This window comes from Cupressus sempervirens, chromosome 10 (genome assembly GCF_028749045.1).
Source record: "Cupressus sempervirens isolate cs-2001-9-10 chromosome 10, ASM2874904v1, whole genome shotgun sequence".
Taxonomy (NCBI): Eukaryota; Viridiplantae; Streptophyta; class Pinopsida; order Cupressales; family Cupressaceae; genus Cupressus; species Cupressus sempervirens.
The window spans coordinates 14774197-14800995 of record NC_143127.1 but is presented as its reverse complement, the minus strand read 5'-3'; positions in this window follow the sequence as shown (position 1 = coordinate 14800995).

Here is a 26799-nt window from a genome sequence, read left to right as displayed (position 1 = left end):
AGTCTATTTAAGAGACCTTCATCTCTTTATTTTGGGAGGTTGAATGTGAATTTGCATCGAATTGCTGCTGGATTGTGCATTCATTTGAGCTCATTATTTTCATAAGATATTCATTTTCTAGTTTAATCTCATTTAGCATAATATGCATACATTTTAGCATAGCTTTGTTTTACATGTTCTTAGATTAAACCTGCATACTCCATCCTAGATTAATTTGCATTCTCATATAGATTAGTCACATTTTCTTTCAAATCCTTCATTCTTAGAGGGTCTGGTTGCTTAACACCTCAAATCTAAGGATATCTAACAAGAAAAATCCCTTTAGATAGAAGGCAATAGGTTGCCTTACCAGCTAATTTTTGGATGAACAATCCTATGTTCATTCTGAGATGAATCTGCAAATAAGGACCATGTTGAAGTGTGTGTGTTAGCATAGGCCACATTTCACACATACAGTTTACATACCATATTCTTCTTGTTTTGTTCACAAATTCTTCAAGTTATTCTATGTACACTTCTTCCTCAAGTATACCATTCAAAAATATAGATTTGAAATCCATTTGATATGCCTTAATAATTTTGTAGGCTAAATGTGTAAGAAGAGGTCTAACTCCTTCTAGTCTTGCTATATGAGCACAACCTTCTCCATACTCGACTCCTTATTCTTGAGCATATCCTTCATATACCAATCTTTCCTTTTTTATTATAACTTCACCTTTTTCATTTAGATTATTCCTAAACACCCACTTTGCTCCAATTACATTCTTGTCCTTTGGTCTAGATACTAGGGTCTAGGTGTTGTTCTTTTCAATATGTTTAATTTCTTCATTCATTTTCTAGATTGTCTAGAGCATCTTCACTGATTTGGGCTCAAATTCATAAAGTAATCATGTATCACTTCTAAGTCTCTTCCTTTTCATAACACTAGATTATGCATCTCCAATAATTTGATCAAGTTTATGATGTCTTCTTAGATGCTTAACTAGCACAAGTGGTCTCCTTCTCTATTCTTCAATAGGCTTATCTTGAAAAATAATCATAGGCTCATTATCTCTTTCTTGTTTAGGTTTTGATTCTAATTATGCATGCTTGAGATTGTCTAATTGATGGTCAACATCATCTATCTGTGACTTAGAATCTTCTGCCTAATGCTCGACAATTTTTTGTTGTACCTCAACATTCCCTATCTACTAGGAAAATGCATCATTTTTTTCTTGTATAGTAGGAGTACTAGGAGCATCATCGTCCACATATATGAATGTACTTTAATATTCAAGTTCTTTCTTATATTCAACATCATTTTTTTTTTCAAATTCATTGACTTTCACATTTGCACTTTCAACAACTTTCTTAGTGTTAAAATTTAAACAATTGTAAGATTTACTATTGGTGGAATATCCTAGGAACATACCTTTATCACTCTTAGTATCAATTTTTCTATTCCTATTATCTTTGAATATGTAGCATTTTCTTTCAAAGATTTTGAAATATTTCACATTAGGAGCATATCCATACCATTTCAAAAGGTGTAGTATCTATACCTTTCTTGACTTGTACTTTGTTCAAGGTATAAACAACAGTACTGATATCTTCTCTCCAATATTCTTGTGACATGTTCTTCTCCATCATCAATGTTCTAGCATAGTCCATTATTGATTTTTTTCTTCTTTCAGCTATTCCATTTTGAGGAGAGGTCCTTGGTGTTGACATTTATCTTTTAATTCCTCTGTCATTGTAGAATGTGTTGAACTCATTGGAAATGAATTCACCACCTCTGTCAGATCTCAAACACTTTAGAATCTTCCCTATTTCTTTTTCAATTTTGGCCAAATGCTACTTAAATAACTAAAAATCATTTTATTTAGCATTGAGAAATATTATAGTCATCATCCTAGAGTAATCATCAACAAATAGAATGAAATATTTATCTTTATAATAGCTTTAAACATCAATAGGTCCACAAAGATAAGCATGAACCAATTCCAAAATTTCACTAGATGTGTATGTTTTGCCCTTGAATCTAGACTTTGTCATTTTTCCAATTGACATTGTTTACACATAGCATTATTAGGCTTCTTTAGTTTTGGAAACCCTCTTACTTTCTTTAATTCTCTAATGTTCACCAAATTGTCAAAATTTACATGACATAACCTCTTTTATCATAACCAAACATGTCTCATTAGATAAATCTAGATAGAACAAGTTACCTCTTGTAAGATCACCACTTCCAATCAGCTTGCCATTAACATCATATATCTTGGTCTTTCTATGATGGAATTTAATTTTGTTCCCTAATTTTTTTAATTGTGAAACACTTAATAGATTGTAGTCAAGTCCTTCAACCTAGGAAAATATTGTCTCACTTGATTTTTTTAGTTAATTGAATTGTGTCTTTACCTTTCACAATACATGGAATATAATTACCAAATTTAACATAGCCACCCTTGTATGGTCCAACATCCTCAAATTTATTTCTATCACCAGTCATTTGATTAGAGAAACCACTATTAATTATACATCTATCACTTTTGTTCACATATGAAATTAAAGTAGGTTTCTCATCTTCATAAGAATCTTCTTTCATAGCAACATGGATAGCTTCATCATCATTACTTTCATATTCAATGTCAATTTCTTCTTTAGTAATGTAATAGGATTTCTTACAATTTTCATCCTTTTTCTTCTTGAAGTCTTAGTCATCTGTCCTTCCTTTGTACTTTCTTTCCTTTCTCTCATCCTTGTCATCTGTATCAAGACATCTTGTAGCAATATGACCAACCTTGTTTCATGAAAAACAAAAATATGTAATTTATCTTTATATTTACCTCTACCTCTTCCAAATTTTTTTCAATAAGTGCTTCAAGTTCATAAAGTTCATCATCAAAAGTGTTAATGTCACTCTTCACATGTTTTCCTTTTCTTTTGTTAAGAATAAATTGTGACTTGAAAGAAGATTTAATGGTAGCAGGTGTGTAGTTATCAATATTAGACATCTCACAAGTAGTAAGTCCACTAATTACACCTTTCAAAGTCAAATGGTTACCTCAAGTTCATCTTAGATATTGAATTTCATAAATCCTAATGGCATATACAAAAATTAGAGTTCTCAATACCTTTTTTGCCATTGTTTTATCTTCAATCATTCCATTTGTACCTTGAATAGCATTGACAACTTCCTTGATTCTTGTGTAATACTAAACTATGTTTTCACCTTCTATCATTCTCATTTCATCAAATTTTCCTCTCAAGATCTCTAATCTGGCTCTTAAGACATTGGCATCTCCTCTATATATGGTCTTCAATTTCTCCCACATCTATTTGACACTATCACTTCATTTATATCATCAAAATTCGCATATTTGATCTAAATCATTTTGTCAATTTAGAGGATAATACTAAAAGAAGAAATAATGATATTGTAAATGCATAATAAACAATATCAAGAATTCAATTTTCCCATAATATTAAATAAAATTTTATACAAATGTGGACATTCACATAAGTGAGATGTATTCCTACAAGTCAATCAAATTTGGACAAACTTGTGGAGGAAATATGTGTCTAAGCTCATAAAAGTTGGGCTATCCCATGAATGAGGTGTGTGCCCATGAACTCTATAGGAGTTGGGCAATCCCATGGTTGAGATGTCTACCCATGAACTCCATATATAAGATTTGATACAAATTGGCAATCTCAGCAAGAAAAATGTATGTCCATATCATTCTGCTATTCAATTCATCTTGAGTCTCTTTATACATCTTCATGGACATTGAAAGGTCACTTCATCTACATCTTCATTAGAAATTAAATAGACAATTCAAAACAAATTGAAAAGTCTTTGTGACTGAATAGAGATAATAAATAATTAAAGGATTTGATTTAATCTAATATGCCAGTCAATTCTAGTCATTCCTCCACTCTTATAAGGAAATGGGCCCCATTGCCTCATCATCTTCTGCATGACATAGACTAAATTATAATTTTTCCATGTAGCTTGAAATATAGATATACCAAGATAAGTTCCCCTCTGATTTATCATGATCTCAATCACTTTAAGAAAAAAAAATGGTAAACTCATCTTCCCTTAATGTATTCTTTGGCTTCCACATGGATACATTCTAACCACAAGCATGTTGAGATATATCTAGTCAAATATATTACACCAAATTCCATAATAGATCTACTATGCAACTTGAAAGTTATGTTGAGACCATAGCCTTATCAAGATACCTTAAAGTTGTAGATAGAACAAATTTCAATGAGATTTATTCATACTAACAAAAAAATCTTGCACTAGACTATCAAACTGTGCATCTTTACTGAAGCTATTTATCATGTGACATCCAAAGGTCACAACAAATAAATTGTCTTTAATATGCATACCCTCAACACTAAAGAATAGACCCTTAAGCTATTCTTCATATAGTTTGGCATGGAAGATGCATTATGAGAACAAAGATAAACAAGGGAGATATTGGAAGTTGATGTATCATAGGATCAAGTAGAGGCATTATTGGACCTGGCAATATAGCTTCTAGTGGTGGATTATCTGATGGAAATTTCCAATACTAATACTCTAGATAAGCAACTTGTTGATAAAGTGAAACTTGATGTTCTGATTGATAATCGTAATAAGCATTTTCTATGCCAACTGGAGTGATTAGCATCTCTTCAAGGCTATAATAGGCCTAAGGTTGATTTCCTCCATCAATTGAGGGATACAAAAATAGGGCATCTTTATTCTAGTAAGCCAAAAAATGATAACCATAGCCAATCACAAATGTGGGCTATCGATATCCATTTGTCCCTAGTATGTGTGGATTATTCACCCCATAGGAATAGACTATTGAAGAAGGATTTCCACTAGGTGAAACATACATAAATGTAGTATCATTCCCTATGACAACAAGTATAGGTTGTGAAGTTGATGGCAATTTAGACACCATTATTTTTTGTATCTCTTTTGCTGGGACTTGGAAGCTTATTCAATGTCCTTGTATCCTTTGTATCTGAACTAGGTTTTGAATTTATATCAAGAACCTCAACTTGATACCAATATATGGCAAGGAAGTAAATTATAACCCAATAATAAATAGGAACCATGTTTATCCCTTCAATATCCATTCAATAAATTACTATTAGAGGCATCTCATGAAGTAAAACAAAACATGCTTCAACAAGTTTATCAATATATCTCCATTCACACAGTTTGATATCTATAGATTATTATTTTATTCATAAGTTTTTTTTTGAAAATCTCCCTAAAAAATCCTTTGGAAGAGTTGTTCAAAATTAGTCCTTGTAAAACATATCCAAAGCTGATTTCTTTACATGTTATGGTCTCTATATCGAGACCCATTTTGATAGTCATAAACTAGAAAGGATATATGTAACCTTCCATAACAAATCCAATATCATTCATAACAAAAACACCAAATGATCCCAAAATAATTTCATATTAATATATAATTATTTTATTTTTGAAATATTTAATCTATTAATTCTTTCAATTCATAAATCATTTTATACATGCAAATTTGTGCCGACAACTCTATTGAAGATATTAAAAAACTAAATTCTACTAAAAGATTCATAACTTTCACAAATATTCATAAAAATGACCCAAACAAAAGAGAAAAGAATTATTATTTGTATGTATTTCCAATGAATATATTTATAGTTCATAACTCATTCATGTGTGTCCGTACCAAGTTCTGCAACGTGACTGCTGTCAGGGAATCTGAAATTTGCAAATAACCTCTTTCACCAAAATATACATAACTTCTTCAAAATAGAATGAAATTAATCCAAACCAAAAGGATAACGAAGATAAGTCATCTTACTATCCAAAAATATAACTTATATAGTGTTTCCAAGCTGTAACTATCTATAAAAGGCCTAGAAACAATATAAAAATAGTGAACACCAATCAAAATAACTAGGAATGAATGCACACAATAATAGCAAAATGTTCTCTTCCTTCTCATTTGATTTAGAATGACCAATACATGGTATTTATAAAAATTTTAAAATTTTGAAACCATCGAAATACTCCTATAACCTTTCACCTTCTCTCTTGCATCATATTTTTCATATTGCCACATTTTAAGACAATATTACTTACATATTTGACAACTTTTACAATTTTGTCTTTTAACCTTACATTATTATTAAAATTGACTCAAATTTACTTAATACATCATGAATGACCAAAATAAAATAAAATAGATCATAATATGAACTCTGGCCTTGTATTTGTCTCTTCTTAGGTGCTCTTGCACCATACTCTCCAGTTTGAAATTCCATGTCCCATGGAAATGCTCTGGTGAGAATTTGTAAACAAATTTGTTTCCTCTTTTTCTTCATCACTAGATTTATTTCTCTACTACTTCCTTTTGATTCTTTCAAATGTGACTCCTATCTATGGAGTTTATGTTGGCTACCTCCAAGGTGCATCTCTCATCTGAAGTTCACTCCTCCATGCTACTACAAACACCAACTTTTATCCCTCACTTGGGAGTCCTCTCTTATCTCTCTCTCCAAACTCTTGGTGACACACAATGTACCATCTCTTATGGCCCTTTTGGTAGACCTCCATGTCCACCTATCTAAAATGAGTGAACCTACACTTACAACTAAGTAACTTCACAACAAGAATCGAAATACCCAACACTGTCTAGTGTAGATTGTCTTCTATCTACATGCTCAAAATCTTATGAACTCTGATACCACTTATCTAAGTTGTTTTTTCAATTCATAGGATAATACTGAAAGAATAGATAATGGTATTTTAAATACATAATAAAAAATATCAAGAATTCAATGTTCTTATAATATTAAATAAAATTTCATACAATTGTGTAAATCTTGTAAGTGAGATGTATGCTTGCAAATCAATCAAATTTGGACAAACACATGGAGGAGTTGTGTGTTTGAGCTCATAAAAGTTGGCTTTCCCATGAATGAGATGTGTACCCATGAACTCTATAGGAGTTTAAAAATTCCATGGTTGAGATGTCTACACATGAACTCTTTATATAAGATCTAATACAAATTGGCAATCTCAACAAATGATATGTATATCTATATCATTTGTTGTTCAATTCATCTTGAGTCTCTTTATACATCTTCATGGAAGTTGAAAGGTCACTTCATCTACATCTTCATTAGGGCTAAAGAAATCTCCAACATTTCCTAATTATGTTCTTTCTTTTCTTTCAGTTGTTGAGCAGTCAGAGGAATGGTTGTTATCTTCACATTTTCATCATCCACAAAGTTTATTGCAGCATCACCAATATCAGCTATATGTAGCCTCATTAAAATTTGACATGAGGGAAAGTTCTCTTTGTTCAGCTTTGGTACCTCCCTTTTGTTAGTTGTGACCTTTTACTTTGAGTACCTTCAAACTCCTCTTTATAACCACAAAAGCTATGGTACCAATTGTTATAATGTTTAGAATAAGTGAGAAGGGGGACAAGTGAATTAGTTACTCAACGTCTATTATGTACCAACTAAACAAAATACTTGAATAGGTTATCTATCTTACTTATCCTACAATTAGGTCTCTATTATACTTTGAATAACAATATTAACTAGTAATTCACTATCCTAATATAACAGACTTGTAGAATGTAAACATGAAAATGTAAAACACCATACAAACATTCAACACAAGTTTGACACTAGGATTTAACATGCAAACTGTATTTGGAAGAAACTGCCAACAACATGTCACCACTTTTTCACTCTTTTAAAGTGAGCCCTGTTAGGAGCCAACCTTGATAAATGTTAGAATACACACTATTAAATATGACCTTGTTAAGTATTTAATCACCCTATTATGACATTCCTTATCAAAGGACTTTAGAAAATTCCATTAGATTGTCACCCAATTAAAGGATTTACACAGACTATTAAGTCCTTAATGACTGTTAGGTCAAAATTTGATTAAAAGGATTTCAACACAAATTGTTTATAATGATTAGAAAGAAAACAATAGGGTTTGATCTATATCATTACAACTCACTTTTTCACACTAGTACATTTCCACTTGTTTTTCTACCAAAATTTTTGGCCAAAGGCCATATTGGCCTATGATTTCATCTTTATTTTTTTTTATATACCCATGTTGGTCCAAATTTTGACCAAATGAGGCTTTCATGCCCAATTTGGTCAAAATTTTGACCAACTCATGTTACATTATGTGTGTGTGTGTGTGTGTGTGTGTGTGTGTGTGTGTGTGTGTGTGTGTGTGTGTGTGTGTGTGTGTTTTATATAATGTTATATGTTATATTTCAAGTGGTGGTTTTATTAGCGGTAGTATAGACCATGTTTTCATTCATATTTAACATTGAGGTCTTCACCTGTGAGTAATATTGGGGCTTTTCCCATCTTTTCTCTTTGAGCAGATTAGACATCATAAGTCACTACTTCATGCTTGCATATCTAAGTGCACTTAGTAGAAATCCTTGGACATGGACCTGAAGCTAGAGGAAGGTGCTCATTCAATAGTGAATTCCATTGATCCATGTTCTTCTCTTCCATTGAAAACCTTGATGTATATATCTACCTTGAAAAGGAAAATGAAAATGAAATGGTACAATTTATTCTAAATTTTGTTTTCTTTGTTTCTCTTATGTATCTTGGATAGAGTAATTGTGTACTTTGTTCTCTACCCTAGCCACTTAGACAAAATACACTTAAGGAGAGATAGGGAATTATGCCTACATTGAATAGAAAAAAAAAACCAAAACCCTCTATTATTTGACAACTTGAAGCAAAACAATTTATAGTGTAGAGTTTCTCACTCATAGCTTAAACTCCCCTTTTTAATTGGATATTACTATTACATCTTTTCTAATTTTAAAATGCCACATTTCTTCAATACGTTTGAATTACAAAGTTTTACTACTTTTCATCTTATATTCAAATGTTACATCTCAAATGTTTTCATCTTGTACTGTAAATCGTTCAACTATCTACCATCTTTGTTGTTATCATATTGTGTTGGTTTCTTGGTATGGAGTTAAATTTTTCTTGTAATTAGCTAAATTAGTCAACGTATTATTTTATGTATTTATTAGTATGGAGTTTTCCCTCTTGATTTGCTATCGATAAAGTATTTGGGTCAAGGCTAATTTTTTCCTTCTCTAGGGTTTCTATGAGGTGTTGTATTTGTTGAAGAGCTATGATTTTGTTGAGATATGAAGATTTTATTGAGATAATTCTAGTATTGAATCAAGATTTTGTACAACTTCTATAGATCAATAAAGAATTGAATTTGGAATTATTTTCATCATGTAGGTGAGAGGTATGGCTTTTATATTTTGTGCATGGATTTAGATGACTTTTACTATAAAATCTAAGATCTATATTTAAAAAATCCAACCACAATACTATTTCTTGTGTAGGATTCAAAGAGCATACAAGATATAGATATACCTATATCGATAATGTCATTACTGATGTTGGAAGGTATGTGCTTCTTTTCCATTATTACAACATTGATTGGTATCTTGAAAATGATTTAAGTAAATGCTATTTTACTTCACAATGTCTATATCATTGAATATGGTTATGTTATTAAATAATTCCTCCTATTTCAATGTGAATTAATACAAAATCACTCTTAAAAAATTCTTTTATAATATGAGGACTTGTGTCTACCATATATGGTGTGAAATGTAGAGCCAATTCCTCATATTCTGGCACATATGGTTGGGTTGTTGATCCCTCCACATCAGTTGGCTGAATAAAAATGCTAAAAAATATATTGAATGTATACTATCTACAATAAGTTGCCAAGAATTAAATTGTAAACTAAGGCAATAGTGAATAATAGAGTGTGTGACATATTGCAAATGGTTCAATGTCTATTTAGTCACTAAACTCGTAGTCACTCAAATATTTATACTGGGAAATACTTTGAATTTTAGTTATGATCCTTTGACTCCTTAAAATGTAATAGATGAACATTTTTTTCTACTGATACCTTTTGGTATGTTATGGCATGAGTGTACTCAATGCCATTTTATAAATTTCTCGTTGATAGAGAATGTTGTGGTTACATGTTGTTAAGTTAAAAAAAAACTTATAATGTTGGTTAGAGATTAAAACATGGCTTCCCTCTCATGAAATCTGAACATCTTCATTTATAGAAAACAATGCATAAAAAATCACTTTATATAGTTTAGAAAACCTTGTGCTTCTATTTTTGTTTGTAATTTGTTGAAATCTGATTGAAAAGATCACTATTTGAAAAGGGAGATTGTTGAAGAAGGGAGATTGTGGATAAAGAATGTTTTCAATCATTGTTTTGTCGCTGATGTCAAACCTGCTATTTGTTGCAATGATAATTTCTTATAAGATCCAAGTACTATCACTTAGTTGATTGATGAAGAGGATTTAATCAATAAGATGTAACACAAGAACCTAAGGGAAAGGTTAAGTTATGGTTTTGTAATGAAGTATAAGGATCAATTAAGACAATGGTAAAATGATGTATTGATAATACACTTGAAGATATAGAGGTTAGCTATACTTAGAAACTCTAGAAGAATAAGTTGTAACAAATTTGTTTGCAATGCTTGACTAAATTCATTAGTGGATGTGAAGCAAGCTAGTTCATGCTGAAAAAATTATCAGTAAGTGCTGAGAAAATGCAAAATCTAGTGTGTGCCAAGTGAAACAGAAGGAGCTGAGAAAGTTTAGGTGTTGAGCAAGTAATAGGTGTTGAGCATCACTAAAATTTAGTTGATGCTGAGTGAATCCATAATAGGTATCAAGCATCAGTAAAACATAGTTAATGATAAGTAACATAGTATGTGCCAAGCATCAAAAATTCACTAGTGCCAAGCTATTGCATTATCTGAAAAGTTAGCAATTTTCCAGATCTGAGCCGACAAGTTTGTTACCTTGAAGTATGTGAACTAGATGGAAGATAAGGATGATGAGCTAGTGGCACAAAATTTTAGATTAACTATTTTTAGGTAAATACAGGATGATTCTACATGATGCTTCTAAAAGAGACAAGATTAAGGGTAGATTCATTGAATGTTACCTGATCGATTCAAAAAAAAATTAAGAATAGAAACATTAGAGTAGAAAAAGTATTCTAGACCTCTATTTAAGGAGTTATAGGTCAAGAAGCAATAGTGGTTGGTTGGAGAGAGTATGTGGTGTCAAGGAGAATGCATCAAGAGGGAGGAATAAAGTACAGAGACTCTACTTTAATAGGTGATTGCAACGGTGATTGTACTAGCACAATGAGCATGGAGACTCAAGGACATGAAGCTTGAAAGGAGGACAAGTTGCCAGAGCTACAAAGACTGAAAGCCAAGAAAATTTGTGAGTTGAATTAAGATCTAAAATTTGCAAGTTATGTTGTGAGTTGTATCAAATAAAAAGCCCTTATTGTTACTCTCTAGCAATTGTATCAGTTAGGGTAAAATCCTATGGACTTAGGTTGGTTTAACAACCACTTTTTAAATACTTTAATAGATTGACATTTCAAGTGAATGTTCTAAAGTCCTTTAACTAGGCCCACATCTAATAGGGTGGTTGAAATCCTTTAACCAGGACACATTTAATAGTGTGTTGTAGCCTTTAACAGGGCAGGCCTTTCATAGGGCATCACTTCAAAAGAGTGAGAAAGGAGTAGCATATTACTGGTGGTTTTTTCCAAATTGGGTTTCCATGTAAATAACTATGTTATGTGTTGATTTTTCATATGTTGTTCTTACGTGTTGATTTATCAATAACTTGCTAAGAAGGATGTTTAGCTTGGATGCATGATTAGTTTAATGGGCTCATTATACTTAGTGAAAAAGTTTCATTAGGACATTTGTACCTTGAATAACTAATTCACCCCACCTCTCAGTTATTCTAAAGCATTTCTAATGGTAATTAAGTAATTTATTGTACACCAATGCAAAGTATTTGAAAAATGAGGTGCACATAGCTCTTGTTTAGGTATGATTATCATTTGAACCTCTTCTCCTAAGCTTGTGGTATACAATGAATACTGAATGGATTTACATGATTATGTGTAAGATTTTCATGTACTTGTGCATTATTAGTACCCAAAATTCTTGTATAAACATTGCTACTTATTTTTATTACAACTTCTACGTTAACATGGGTTGACAATGTATAGAATACTCTACCTAGTTAATAGGAATTAAATGTAATCTCACTCTTGTTAGAATAGACAAGGAAGAAAACCATGCTTAATGATATAGACTACAATACATTCAATGAATGTATATATGCATCTTTAAGAATTAAATACTCGTAAAGGCTTTCATGCTTTTATTAAAGGTTGGGCCCTTGACATTGTGTATTCCACATAGGTTGTTCATAATCAATTGTAAAACCTTCTTCAACATGTTTCCATTATAAGGTGCAACAAGATTTATTATTCATATGATTTAACTATGACAAGAAGTGGTTGTTAATCTCACATCTTTACAAAGGTGCTCCATTACTTTTGTTGGAGCAAGGAAACTGTCAAGATCTGTAAATCCCAACTTAAAAATGTTTATTCAGACTTGTCCACTCTTGATAAATATGATTCCAGTTCTTCCATGTTTAAAAGGAATCTAGATCATCCATGTTAGCACAGCTAAAGCTAAAGTTGTTTTAGGATAGAAAATTCTAAAATTAAATTCTAGATTTTGGATTTTCTATAGGGTATCTATAGTGCAAATAGGTAATATGTTTCTCAATCTAAATATTCATGTGTTGATATCTTATAATTTAGTTTTATAACATGGGTAAGTAAAAAAAATCAATAATACTTTATCCTTTTCTCTATTCTAGATTATACAAGATTAAAAAAAGCCCTTAATTTTATTTTCGCTCCCACTACTTATGATTTCTTTCTATTGCCATAGAATCCCTCTTTGGTCTTTAGGGCCTATTTGTCCTAGTTCATGTTCTATTGGATCTCTGTTGGGTAAGTACAATTTTTTTATAATCTTTTAACCTTTACTCTATTTTATACTTTTGAATTGTATTTTCCAATCTATCCTATGCATTTTCTTTTAAGCATTGTATTATTTTCCCCTTTCTTTGCATTGTAAACTCAAAATTTTCTATAGGTTTTATGCAATAGACTTAAAATGGTTTGTTCATAATATTCACCCTCTTCATGCATGAAGTTATTCAATTTATATTCTTTTTTTTTGCTGCATATCTATTATTCTGGGAATTCACAGGTTGCATCTTCCAACACTATCACCCATACATAGTGCAGACCAATAATGTGGAAATAACTAAGTAGAAGTCACTTGAGTATATATCAAAAATTATGGAAATTATATCAAAATAGATAGTATATTTCTCTCTTCTAAGATTATAAATTCTAAAAATAATATGTTTGCAAATTTCCACACAACACAAAATTCCCTAAACTAGTGGAGAAACTTTCAATACCCCAAGACCAACTTGAAGCTTATATCTATATACAAGGAGTTGTCATTGAATAGATGTAGATCTATTTTACTTTAGTAACTTGTACTTTCTATTTATGTAGTACCATTCTTGTGGTTAAAGAAAGGGTGAAAGCCCCTTTTATGGAGCCTACTATGAAAAATCCAATTAGTTGAACTTGACCTTCTCAATTTCTCTCTATAAATAAAATTCTAGCTTTTAGTTTTGAAAGAGTCTAGCCATCCCTGCCAAATGGTAGTGATTTATGTATGTGATATCAATTCAAATTTCTATACACTCCTTACAACTACATACATATTAAAATCCAATGCATACTTTAACTATTATGATTTGTTTATTTATATCAATTTTTATATTTAAATTTGTAGTACACTGCAATAAGAAAGAATGAAGATATAATAATGTTGTGGAGAGTTATGAAGAAGATAGCATCAAAAGTTTGAAATTCTATAGAAAGGACCTTACATTTTGATCAAGAACTTCTTGACAATAGTTTGTGTGTATTTGTCACAAGGGGCTTTTTAGGAAGATCACTTGAAGTAATTACTAATATAGAGTATGAGAATATGTTTATAGACAAGTTTAAGTAAAAATAGGTTTATTTAAAGTTTAAAGTATCATAGAAACCTTTCTATGAATAAGAAACTCACAATGTACAAATTGAAGTGCAATTTCCAAAAAAGAGAACAAGAAATGGGTTATAAAGATCAATACGGCTGGATTAAATATCTTCTTATATTGGTTGTCGAGTGTGAAGAGAAATGCTTCCATGCTGAAATTCCACATGCATTACATGTCACCAGTAGACCTCTTGTTTAGATTTAGCAAGGTTCTTAGATACTATTACCTCTTGAATCAATGTGCTCATATAGGGGGTGTCATTGAAAAGAGTAAATGCATCCAACTCTTTGCACAATCACTTTGTCATTACAACACTTTCAAGGGTGACGTTGAATCCATAAAATTATGTTGTTCCAATTTCAATCAATTGTTAGATTGAAATTTTTCTAATCTTACATATTATAGCATACTCTGTGTGGATTTCTTCCTTACATTCTATCACAAAAAAATTCTTGTAATTTGAGCATTTTACAAGTTGAAGATTGGGTAGTGTGGAGTTTCAATTCTTGACGTTGCTAGCACATGCTATACTTACATTATTTCCTCTTGGGCACAAATTTTGTAGCTCATTAGAGGTGTTTGGATAATATATTTGGAGGAGTGTATACTTCTGATCAGGTTGTGTATGGTGCTAGGCATGAAGTATGTAGTTTAGGTGCAAACTAGACATCTTGAGATGCAAAGAGTGCCTGATATCAACCAATCAATCCCAAATCTAGACTGAGAAAGGTTTGCACATAAGTGATCTAGTGTAAAAAACTAAATTACTAGGTTTCCTATATTTAGTAGCATAATTTCTTGAGTATTTAGTATTTGAATCATAGCATATGGTTAGAATCTTATAATGATTGTCAAATTGTAATGTATTGCCTATAAATACAATCAATGAATTTGTCCTATCTTGGTAACTAACTTTGTTGTGGTATAAGGTATTTTCCTACATTGCATCCCTATATCTGATTTTGGCATTACAAGAATTAGGGAAGTTTCAATTTTTAAGCATCCAAGATACACACTCTCTTAGTTTGTCAATGTGAGCTAGTTGGTGGTGTAGGAGCACCTACCTAGGCTAGTATGAAACCTAAGGCTTTCTTCTTTTTTGTCTTGTAGTGACTATTGGCCACATCAGTAGTCTAATAAGAGGTCCTATATGGTCCTTAGGTGTGTTTAGCAGAGTTTGCAAGACCTAAAATGGCCAAGTTGCTAGAAAGTGCAAAATGTTGTCAACTAGGTGACTTAGGTTCTAGAAAGGATAAAATGGTGTACTAAGGTTCCCACAGCCTTGGATATATTATTTGAAGCCCTTAAATACATATTATGTTGCTACTTGTTCTTTGGAACAAGTTTGGAGGTCTAACTCCAATTTGGAAAAAAGTTTCTAAAATGTTGTCATGTTGTCATGACAACATTTTCTTGCTGAGAACAATTTTTTTGCAAGATTTTGCATTTTCATGTTTGCAATGATCTAAATATTTGGAATAGTTATGAAAGTTATGGGAGAAGAGCATGGGTTGGAAGAGTAACTCTTTTTGCATTTTCTCGCAAGTATTGTAAGCGTTATCAAGTATCTTTCAACTATATCAGCATATACATCAGCTATATGATCATATACAACATCAACATTTACATTTACATCTAACTTTTTTCAATATTCATACATCTATATCAGTAAAATGTCTCCAATATGCAACAAAAAATAGACTAGGATTGCAGCTCATATGTGTCATGACCTTTTCACTGACACTATCCAGCCAAGAAGACCCTCCTTCTAGTGAAGTTCTCTGTCTTACCATATGTAGTCATTGTATGGATGCATTAGCACTTAAACTACTAGAATCTCAGCACCTAGCACTACTATAAGGAAACTACAGCCATAGGTTTTGCCACAACATCTTTTTTCTCCCTCCTATGCTTCTCATTCAATTCTTCTACAATTTTGTCTATGCAATCTCAAACATGGACATCCCCAAAAATCTTCTAGCCCATGTGAACCCATGGGATATTGCCCACATAATCATTCTCTCTATTACATCCTATAACAACATTTCAAACTTTTCTTGACTAATCTCACAGTAATTATGACCCACACATCAACATTGTGAATATGAGTCTCCTCGATGACTCAATAAGAGTTATATCCCTACCACTAAAAACATGGTCATTTCTAATCTTCCAAATGAGCCATAAAATTTCAACAACAAAGAAATACCAAAAGAAATTGCATTAAATTGAGAGTTCACATGAGAGTCAAATTCAAAGAAATTATCAAAACTGAAGCATTAATACTATGGAACATCCATGTGGCATTCTTATGGCCCTTTTTCTAGGATGGGTCAAATAGGCCTAGGACATGTCCCTAGATCACATGGAGTGTACTTTGAGGAAGAGGATTAGTAGAGAGAATTAGGTGCAATGGATAAATCTACTTGTGGAATATGCTACATGGTAGAGTAGTTAGATTTGATTATATCCAAACCTGCAATTTCTCAAGGACAAGCAATTCTTAGGAGAGGATTGTAAAGCCCATTTCTTAGGGCTAATTTTTGCAGAGACTATTAGTATATATTTTGAGTTCCTATAGGCTAATTGATATTGGTAAGGGGACTGGGGACTTATATCTTATAGGTAACATATCCAACCTTTCTTGGTTTTCGTTGTTGGCATTAAGCTCAGTTGGCCATTTAGATTATGATGATGATTTTAAAAGTGTTTTTGACCTTTGGGGTGTTTGAAAAACTTCTTGGAGAGCATGTTGATTTTTAGTAAGTTTGTGAGTTGGAATTTGTTATCATCCTTTGACTTTAGTTACATCATGGTTATTAATTTTGGATTTTGAATCCTTGATGTTACTTTTTACAACTCAAATGGAGTATTTAAATTATGCTTAAATTTTCATCTGTGTTGCCAATTTGGGTTCCAGTTTTGGTACATGGGTTCAATAAATTTTTTCCCCTTTGGTATAGGTTTGATTGAATTCATACATACACATATTGCAAATATATATAAACATGTTCAAACATTGAAGTTTAAAATATAAAATAAAAGTACAAATTAACAATTTGGTCTTTAAGAATTAAAAAATCTATCAAAAATAAAAATTAAAAAAATAGTTCTCCCCTTAAATCCATATTTTCTAATAAAAGTATAGATAAATTACAGTTTCAACTCTAGCCTAATCTAGCCTCACAAATCTAAACCAATTATGGCTTCAACTCTAGTGAGTTTCCAAAATCCTATTCAAGAGCACCAACTCCTACAAATGTGAGCCCTTTCTGGTAATCTCTTGTACAATTTAATGTGAGAGCCAATCCATCAAAACATATAATAGAAAGTTTACAATTTTTATACAAGTATTAATGAACTGGGACTTTCATAGAAAAATTCAACTCTTGATGACACAAGTTAAATCAAATAATAATGTTTGTACATCTACAACAAACTTCAACTTCCAACTCAATATTTTATGTTGACAAACTAAACAATATACTATCACAAGATGTCAATTACAACCTTCACTTCTCAATATCTGATAATTACATCTGTGAAATGAACCAACTTATAGTATTATCTAGAGTATATGTAGATTCAATACTTTTAAAATATCTCTACAATATATGTTCTGATGAATTTATTAATTCTCAAATTGCAAGTATAGTTTTCATCTTTGTGATTTGTAAAAAAATTCACAAACAACAATATCATGGAATCCAAATTGATTTCTAATGTTTGCTAGGATCCTGAATAAGTGTTACTATAAATGATATACCTATTCAAATCTTGAGGAATCGATTTGAGTACCTACAGATTTTTTTTGTATTATCTTTTGTGAGCAATTCTACAACTTCCTTTCTTATCAAACTGTGAATCCTCTCTCAACAATAGTGTCCCTTTGTAATTGATTAAAGTTCTAGTGCTTTTTTACATAGCAAATTTAGAAGTAACTTCATGCCAATGTTTTTATCCTTATATGCAATAACAATTCACTTTAAAATAAATGAAGAATAATAAATAACCCATTTCTATTGGCAATTCATAAAATTTAATTGGTTTAAACTAAAATCATGTTTACCTCAAATTATTTTTGTATTTGGTTTGAACTAACATACTTTTTCCCATACCAATAGTTTTCTTTAGAAAAATTTGAATTACCTTTCTAGACCATGCTCTTTCTGAGTGCCCTTGTAGTAAAGATAGTGATATGTCTCTATGCACCAAGTTTCATCAAGTGGAACTTTTCCCACATATTTTATTACTTTTTGATATATTCACATTCTCTGTAATATCTTGTCTAACATTCTCCCATCATTTTGATAAGGATTTATAACATTAGATCTAGAAAAAAATTATTGAAAAGGATCTAGTAATGAGGTCACAAAAGTGAAAATCCTTCCATGAGGAGCCTCTACTTGGGACTACCCTACTAATTTTGTATATAACTAAGACTTTTCAAGGTTTCATTACTTGTAGTGCCTTAAAAATCTATTTAGCAACAAGTTCCAATTTGTGTTCTAAGATCCTTCAAGCCCAATCCCCCTTTTCTTTTGCTCATGGCACACCAATCCCATTTCACACCGTGTTCCTTCAAATCCCCCTTGAAATCAAATTAGAAATCTCTAATCTACTTTTTTATAACATTAAACTAGCAATGGTTGAGCATCAAGGAAGAAGTGGAATAGATATTGTAAGAGGGCAATATCTTTTTCTAGGCCTCATTTCTTCTAGCCAAGGAAAGGTAACACTTATTCCACCTTTTGAGCTTCTTCTCAATATTCTCTTCAATCAAATCATTAATGTTTTTTAAATCATGAAAATGAACAAGGGGATACCAAATAACTGCCAGAATGAATATATTATACCAAGCTACTGAAATAAATAGTCACAACTCTTATATGTGCATACTCTACACTAAATACAAACTTGCCCTATTAAACAACCCCAACTAATGGCAAACAAGGAGTAATGGAAAGGCTCAATGAAAGTTGTTGAATTTATGTCAACAAAAGTTGTTGATATTATAATATGGGTGAATTTGAGTGAGGTGACCAAATTTATTTTTTGAAAACATATGTCTAGATATAAACATTAAGTACAACATGTCCAATATTTTTGCAGATATACACATTAGTTACACCAAATTTTTCTTTCAAAACCATATGTGCAGATATAAACATTAAGTACAATATGTCTAATATTTTTGCAGATATATACATTAGTTATACCAATTTTTTCTTTCATAACCATATGTATAGATATAAACATTAAGTACAACATGTCCAATATTTTTGCAGATATACACATTAATTACACCAAATTTTTCTTTCAAACCCATATGTGTAGATAGAAACATTAAGTACAACATATCCATTGTTCAATGTGGTTGTCATGGTAGCCCCTACCTCTGCAGGTTGGGTTCCTACCCTAAAGAGAGTGACCGTCTAGAAATAAATTTTTTTAGATTCACTCACTGGTGCAACTCATACATATTACAATGGTAATCAATATCTACTACAACCCACTATATTTTTTTAAAAACAAATTAGATTGGTCACAATTTTGACCAACTCGTAAAGGTTTTCCACCAAAAATTGGTTGACATTTTGACCAACTCTTTGGTCATGACCATGGCATCCTAGTCATGGGATAGACCAAAATTGGTCAATATTTTGACCAACTCTTAGAGGTTTTCCACCAAGGATTGGTCAAAATTTTTACCAACCCTTTGGTTGTGACCATGGCATCCTAGTCATGACCATGGCATCCTGATCGTGGGATAGACTAAAATTGGTCAAAATTTTGACCAACTCTTAGGTCATGACTTTGGCATCATAGTCATGGGATAAACTAAAATTGGTTAAAATTTAGACCAATTCTTGAAAGTCTTCCACCAAGATTTGGTCAAAATTTTGACCAATCATGATCAATTAGGATCATCCAAAATGCACTCTTTTCAACCAAAGATTTGGTCAAAATTTTGATTACAAAAATTGTGACACACTACTTTGTCGCAACTTTGACCAACATGAGTTGAAATTTTGACCAAATTTCATCAAAAATTGGGTCAAAATTTTCTAGTGGTAGTTTTAGATCTATGTTCAGTTCATGTGTTGATTCTCTGATAATCCTTCCTTGTCACCTATTTCCTTGATTTTCTTGGAAACCCTTCAAGCATTTTCCCTTCTCTTCACAACAAACTTAATCCTTCTGCTTAGATTTTCTTGTGAATATTAGCAACTTTGTTCCATCTTACTATGAAAATCTCAAACATGCACAACTTCTCTACTCTCTATTCTTCTTCATGTCTCTCCTTTATACTTCACCTCTATGTCTCCTTAAATAGATAATTCTAGTCTTTTTCTATTTCTCATAATCATTGTAGATCTTAGGGTTTTTTATTTGATTCATTAAGTACAATGTATATAATCACCATTCTTATTTATCTAACCTTTTCTAGAAACTTCTCCTTGAATTTATCTCTTAGATCATTTAGGTAATCCTCTCCTAGAATTAAATGATCCAACTCATCAATTCTTATGTTAACATGTTTTCTATATCCCAAGAAATCAACTGAGTTGGCTAACAATTACAATTTCTTGCAAATAATTAAAATGTTGTTCCTCAACCAATACTAAGGTCTAAAACTCAATCATCACTAAATTGCTTGGTCACTATAGAGCTTCTAGCTTGGCATTAACACTATCACTCAGTCAATACTAATGCTCAGTCAACACTAAATTTTCTTAGCACTTATTGTGGCTTAGTTGACACTAGTATCACTTGGGATAGACTTCAAAATTCCTTGATCTTTTACTATGATGCTTGGGCATGCCTTACATAAGTGATCGATCTTGGCTTGCACTATCAAGACTTGAACATTACTATCTTCTTCTTTATCAACATGATTTAAACAATTACTTTATCTTGTCAAAGTCTAACTAATCAAATGTCCATTATAGCTTCCATCTCATAACTCAACCTTTCCTCTAAGTATTTTTTTATGAGAAAATTCTTAAATCTTCTTCATCAATCAAATAGATATGAAATTTAGATCAAATATAAAACTATCTTATCAATAGATTTGAGATCGATGACAATACAACAATTATTCCAATTGTAGTTTCTAATAAAAACTTCATGAAAAAAATAGTCTTGTAGATAAACATATCATAATTTCATAAAATCAACACGTGCACAATAGCATGATGTGGGCACTAGGGTCTTGCCAATCACATTTCCCACATTAGTAAGTACCATTTTTTGTTATACGTTATTTGAGTTTAAAGATTTATGATTGTTTGTGATTTTTGTGGACCTAACATTGAAGATTCCAAAGAGATTTTTAAGGGATGTCCTACAGAGTTGTGCATATTTTTATTTTTTTACATTTAGGTTTGAAGACATACATATATTCTCTTTCTTTTGTGCTTTGATGGATTCTTATACAGATGCATGCACCTCTTTTAAGCCTCTCATTTTCTCATAAGATCCAAAGATGCTAGCTAAAAGAGCTTTTGGAACAAACTATTTCTCGATTGGGAATAACTATAGTTGAAAACCTTTGTAGCTAATTTATAACATTGTTATTTTTATTCATGTACTTATCTTCTTGTTTCAAGCACTTGGATTCTATTATGATTTGGTTATGTTGTGATGGTTGGATATATTGTTAAGATTTATATTAACAGAAGTTGAGGCCTCTCCTTTTCATGTAAATTACCAGCATGCACAAATTTGTCTTCGTCTAGAAATTATTATTCTCTCAACAATATTTGGAAAAGTTTTTCTTTTCCAATATCCCATTAATGTGTCTACTTTTAATGCTTACAAGTTTTAGTTGGAGTCATAAGTTTTCAAAAGCTTGCTCGAAGCTATTATATTCAATTAAACAAATGCGAGAATCGATTATTCAAATAAATGACATTTTGTTAATGTTTTTCTAAATCTCATGATGATTTCATATTGGTTTTACTATTTGTCTACATGTAGAGTGTTTAAAAAAATCAACAAGGAATAATATGTAGAATATAGGTGCAATTTACAACTCAAGAACAATATGGATTAACCAGATATCATAGGAAGGATAGACTAAAGATTAATAAGTCACATGGCAACCATTTTCAACTAGTATAATAACAACCTTTATCACATTTTTTATTAGATAATGTTGTCACATACATTTATGGAAATGATTGTGATATTATATATTGATTCATATTTATAAAAAAATATTAATCTCAGACTTTAATTTTAATATTTTTGAACTAGATCATCTTAAAATTTAAAGATTTTCCTTCAAATAATTTAATAAATTATTTTATATTATATTTGTTAATAAATAATATTAAATTTTATTATTGTTTACATTCATATAAGTAATAAAAGGATGGATATCCAAGGAGTAATGAAGGTAGAAATTAGATGTGATGAAGAAGGATTCGAAGATGCTTGCTTTCCTAGAATTATCTTAGGAACAATACTAAATAAATATGCCACTATCAACATAACCCTTTAAGACTAAGAAAAAACTAATCCTAGTAATGTTTCACTACACACAAAAAATATTATGATTAAACACTCCATATCAACAATGCAATATCATTATCCTATTCATAAAACTATTGATGTAATCCTTGTACCCTTCAAAGGTACAAGTGCTAGTAGTTTAATAGAATAAGTGTGGCATTCAAAATTGGAGATTGTCATTTTAACATTGATGAGAAGCCAATAATAGAATGTAGTATTTTCCTTTCTTTGGCCACTAGAGAATGTGATAGCTGAGACCCATGTCTGTGTGGTGGCTATTAAGATTTGATTTGTGTACTTTCCAGATTGATTTTATTGAGTCCCACTTTCAACTATTTTTATTATTTTTTGGCCTTGTTGTGAACATTTTTGTATGTTTTGGTATGTTTGAAGGTGAGTGGAACAATAGGAGGTGGGATATTATTATTTCATATTAAGTTGCTAAAGCAATTTCTAGAGCAAGAACATTACAATCTATATAAGTAAGATTATATTTAATTTATGGAATTAATTTAGTGTCATCAAAGAAGAGTAAGAGTTTCATGAGTTTGAAGGGAAGAAATGGTCAATGCATTTTTTTTTATCTCATACTCTATTTTGTAGCATTTTTTACCTTGTTTTCTCTCATATTATAGGGTGCCTATAGATCCTTCAAACAAGAAGTTACAGTGAGGATACACTGAAAGATCAAACTGTTCTTGCCAAGATCTTAGGAGTTATTGTAGAGATTGGGACTATCTCCTTTTTCTTTTTAATCTTGAGTTTTTGCAAGATGCATAAAAATTCTTTCTACATTCTAAAACAATGAAAAACTAATTTTTAGGTTAGTCAATAAATGTGCTTCTCATTATTGAAAGGAATGAAAATTGAAAATGTTGTTTATTGCTTGCTTGTGTCTTGGGACAGAGATTCATGTAGCTCATAGATAATTTGAATATATTATAGGTTAGGTATTTGGTTGTAGGATAGAATTTTTGAATGGTTTTGATTGGTATATAGTGCTAGGCATGGGTATAAAGGTTATGGAGTATTTTGGATATGAGAAAAGAAGTAACCTCCTAGATTGTTAGTAATTTGGGTTTCTCTTGGGTGTTTATTTTCTTGGGAAACATGAGTTTGCATTCATCAATGTATAACATTAGTGATTCATGGAGTTTATATGTAATACCCCACTCAGAGATCCTTGCAACAAGAATTCAAAATGAGCCAAGATAAATTTTTTACAATTATGAATGCACATGACAACATCATATAGGGATTGCAAAGATTGTAGTGGAAGACTTCACCAAAAATTGCAATAACCAATGGATCTCCAAACACCACTACCTAATTGACACAACTAAACTAAAGAATGAAAACTAAAGATGACATCAAAACATAAAATCTCTAATCTATCAAATTATGGAAAATTAAGTAACCCCAAAGGGTACTCAAAACATCAAATTGCGTTCCCCGAAAACTAGTGGAGATGTCCAATTTTTTTTGTGCAAGGAGACACAATTAACATATTTTAGCATGAGGGTGTACTCCTCTATGTGAGGATGTACAAAAAGCCACACAAGGATCTTTGCAATTGCATGAGGATTTGCTTGGCCTAGTAGCCAAAACATCCCAAATTGGTGTTGGATTTTGTGCAAGGATGCACACCAAGCTACGAGAGGAAACCCAACATATCATGTGAGCTTTTGCATTCTTGTGCAAGAAAGTGCAATTTCTCACAAGGATACTAATAAGCAAGCCAGAAAACATAAATATAAAAATCTAAGAAATAAATTTCCTCCACGGTAGGGAGTACTGGATCCAAAATTGAGGCAAAGACACTCAAACAAAATAACTAAAAGGCAGAAACTGTATCTAACCATCTAACAAGATAGTGAAGGGAAATAATTAAAAGCAACATCACAATGTACTAAAATAACAAACTAAGTGCGTAGTTCCTCGCAACCATAATAGCATCATGAGACCTCAAAGGCCCTAGCCATCCCCCATGCATAACATCCCAAAATACTGACTAGATCATTGGAGATGTCTTATGAGTATGTCACTTCTAAAATGTACTACAACATAAGAATAAGGAAATCTAACATGTTGAAAAGTAAAGCATTAGATATTCCAACTAGTCAAACTCATCATCTAATCATATGTTAAACATCATAATATAGGAATGCATCAAATGAACTAACATCATCTAAACGTGATATCCAAGCATTCCAATAAAAGCATAAATCACAAGAAAGCATACTCTAGAACCCAAAGTACCAAGTGAAAACATCCAACAATAGTAACACTATAATAATAGAGCATCTATGTGTACTAGTCCCTAGTAGTGGTGATGGTAGCTATTCCTCCCAACCATGTGATGAAGATAGTTATGCCTCTCAACCTTGTGATAGCCATAAGTCCACTCTTGCCATGCTAGTGGAGATAATGATCCAATCACAAACACAAAAAAAGAAAATGTACATGGCTAACACTCATGCTACACAATAAAGATGATTGTAACTAAGATCATGAGACAATGCAAGCACAACAAGTCCTAGTTAGATACAAAATGGGCTACTAAGTTGGGATTGACATCATGGAGAGTCACTTGGCATTAACAAGCCCAAGCTTGATACTATATGGACTCCACTTCCCAACAGAAGGTTCTCACATTTGAAACAATTTTATTACCTTAGTTTTCTTATCACTCAAACATTTTATTTAGTTATCACTTGATTGAAACTTTCGCTACCAACCTCTAGGAATAATGATCACCAGGTTGTGAGATAGAAGCCCCTCCATATGCTACCCTACCCTACCCATGCTCATCTAATGATGAGTACCTGTAGGTATACATATTCCCAACCCAACACCAAATAATCATAACTCCCAGAAGTACCATAGAAGATTAGGCCTCACAAGTCACCCGAAAAATGCATGCGAACATGTTCATGTGTGGTGCACCACCATTATGAAGATCATCACACAAGGATTGGATGAGAACATAATAAAAATATCATTCAACCAAAAACAACTTTGGAGGACAAATTCTACATGAATCGCTAAGACAAAAAAAAGCATACATCATGAAGTCACTCAACTGGCCTCAATCTAGGAGTATAGATTCTACACATATCCCAATGATACAACAAGACCAAACATCATAAACTCACTCAACTAGCCTCAATCAAGGAGTATGGATTCTACATGAATCTTAGTATCCACAAAAAAAAAAGAAAGGGTCCAAAAGAAACAATAACACTAGGTATAAAGTCACTCAACCGAATGCAAACTCAAGAGCATGGATGTGACATGCATCCCAATGCAAACATAAAAGTGCAATAGTAGCCTAACTAACATCCTACTGAGTATCGAAGTCCACAACCAACTTCATGCCAAGAAAACTTGAGAAAAATGGTGGTACGCAACTCCAAGTAAAAATCTCAAAAACTAGAAAACTTTGAAATTGTTGGTGTAAATAAGTATTTACTTATTAAACTTACTTAAGTTTACTTAGGTTAATGCATTATATTAATATTTATTTATTAGTCACCTAGGAGTATGTGCACTCTTGTGTGTTGTCATGATGACATCGCAGGGGATCACACCTCTTTTAAAGTACATGTTGTCTACAACACAGAAATCTTCTGCACACATATGACACTTTATCATTCTTATCCATTCATCTAGAATGTTGGATAAGGTGCTTAGTTGTCTTATCTCCTAGTTGTTTCTAGAGATATTCTAGGTGCTTCCTGAGAGGCCTTTATAAGTAGGCACTCCTAGTGTATGTACATGCTTCTGAATAGTAAGCAATATCATATTGATCATACTCTCTCTATTTTGGTCTACTGTGTGCTTGTGATAAGTTCTACAGTTCTTGGGTGAATTCTAGCCTAAGCCAAATTCTTACATGGTATCAGAGCTGAGGGAGATTCTCTACACATAGCCATTCGAGACCGTTCATACTTTAGCACCATGACACAAATCTAGAGGATTTGCGGAAATTGGGAGCATCTAGAGCCAAATCTAACCTCACCATTGTGTTCGGAGCATCGATTTAGTGAAATTTGACTATAAATTTTTCTATATTGAGTGGAAGTTGATTGTGAGGCAAAAATTTTTTGCAAATCGAAACCTAAAGGCCTTAATTTGCAATTCAAGTATGGTCATTTTATTGATCTGATTAGTTATTTTTTGGATCTAAATTTCTCTATTATTTTT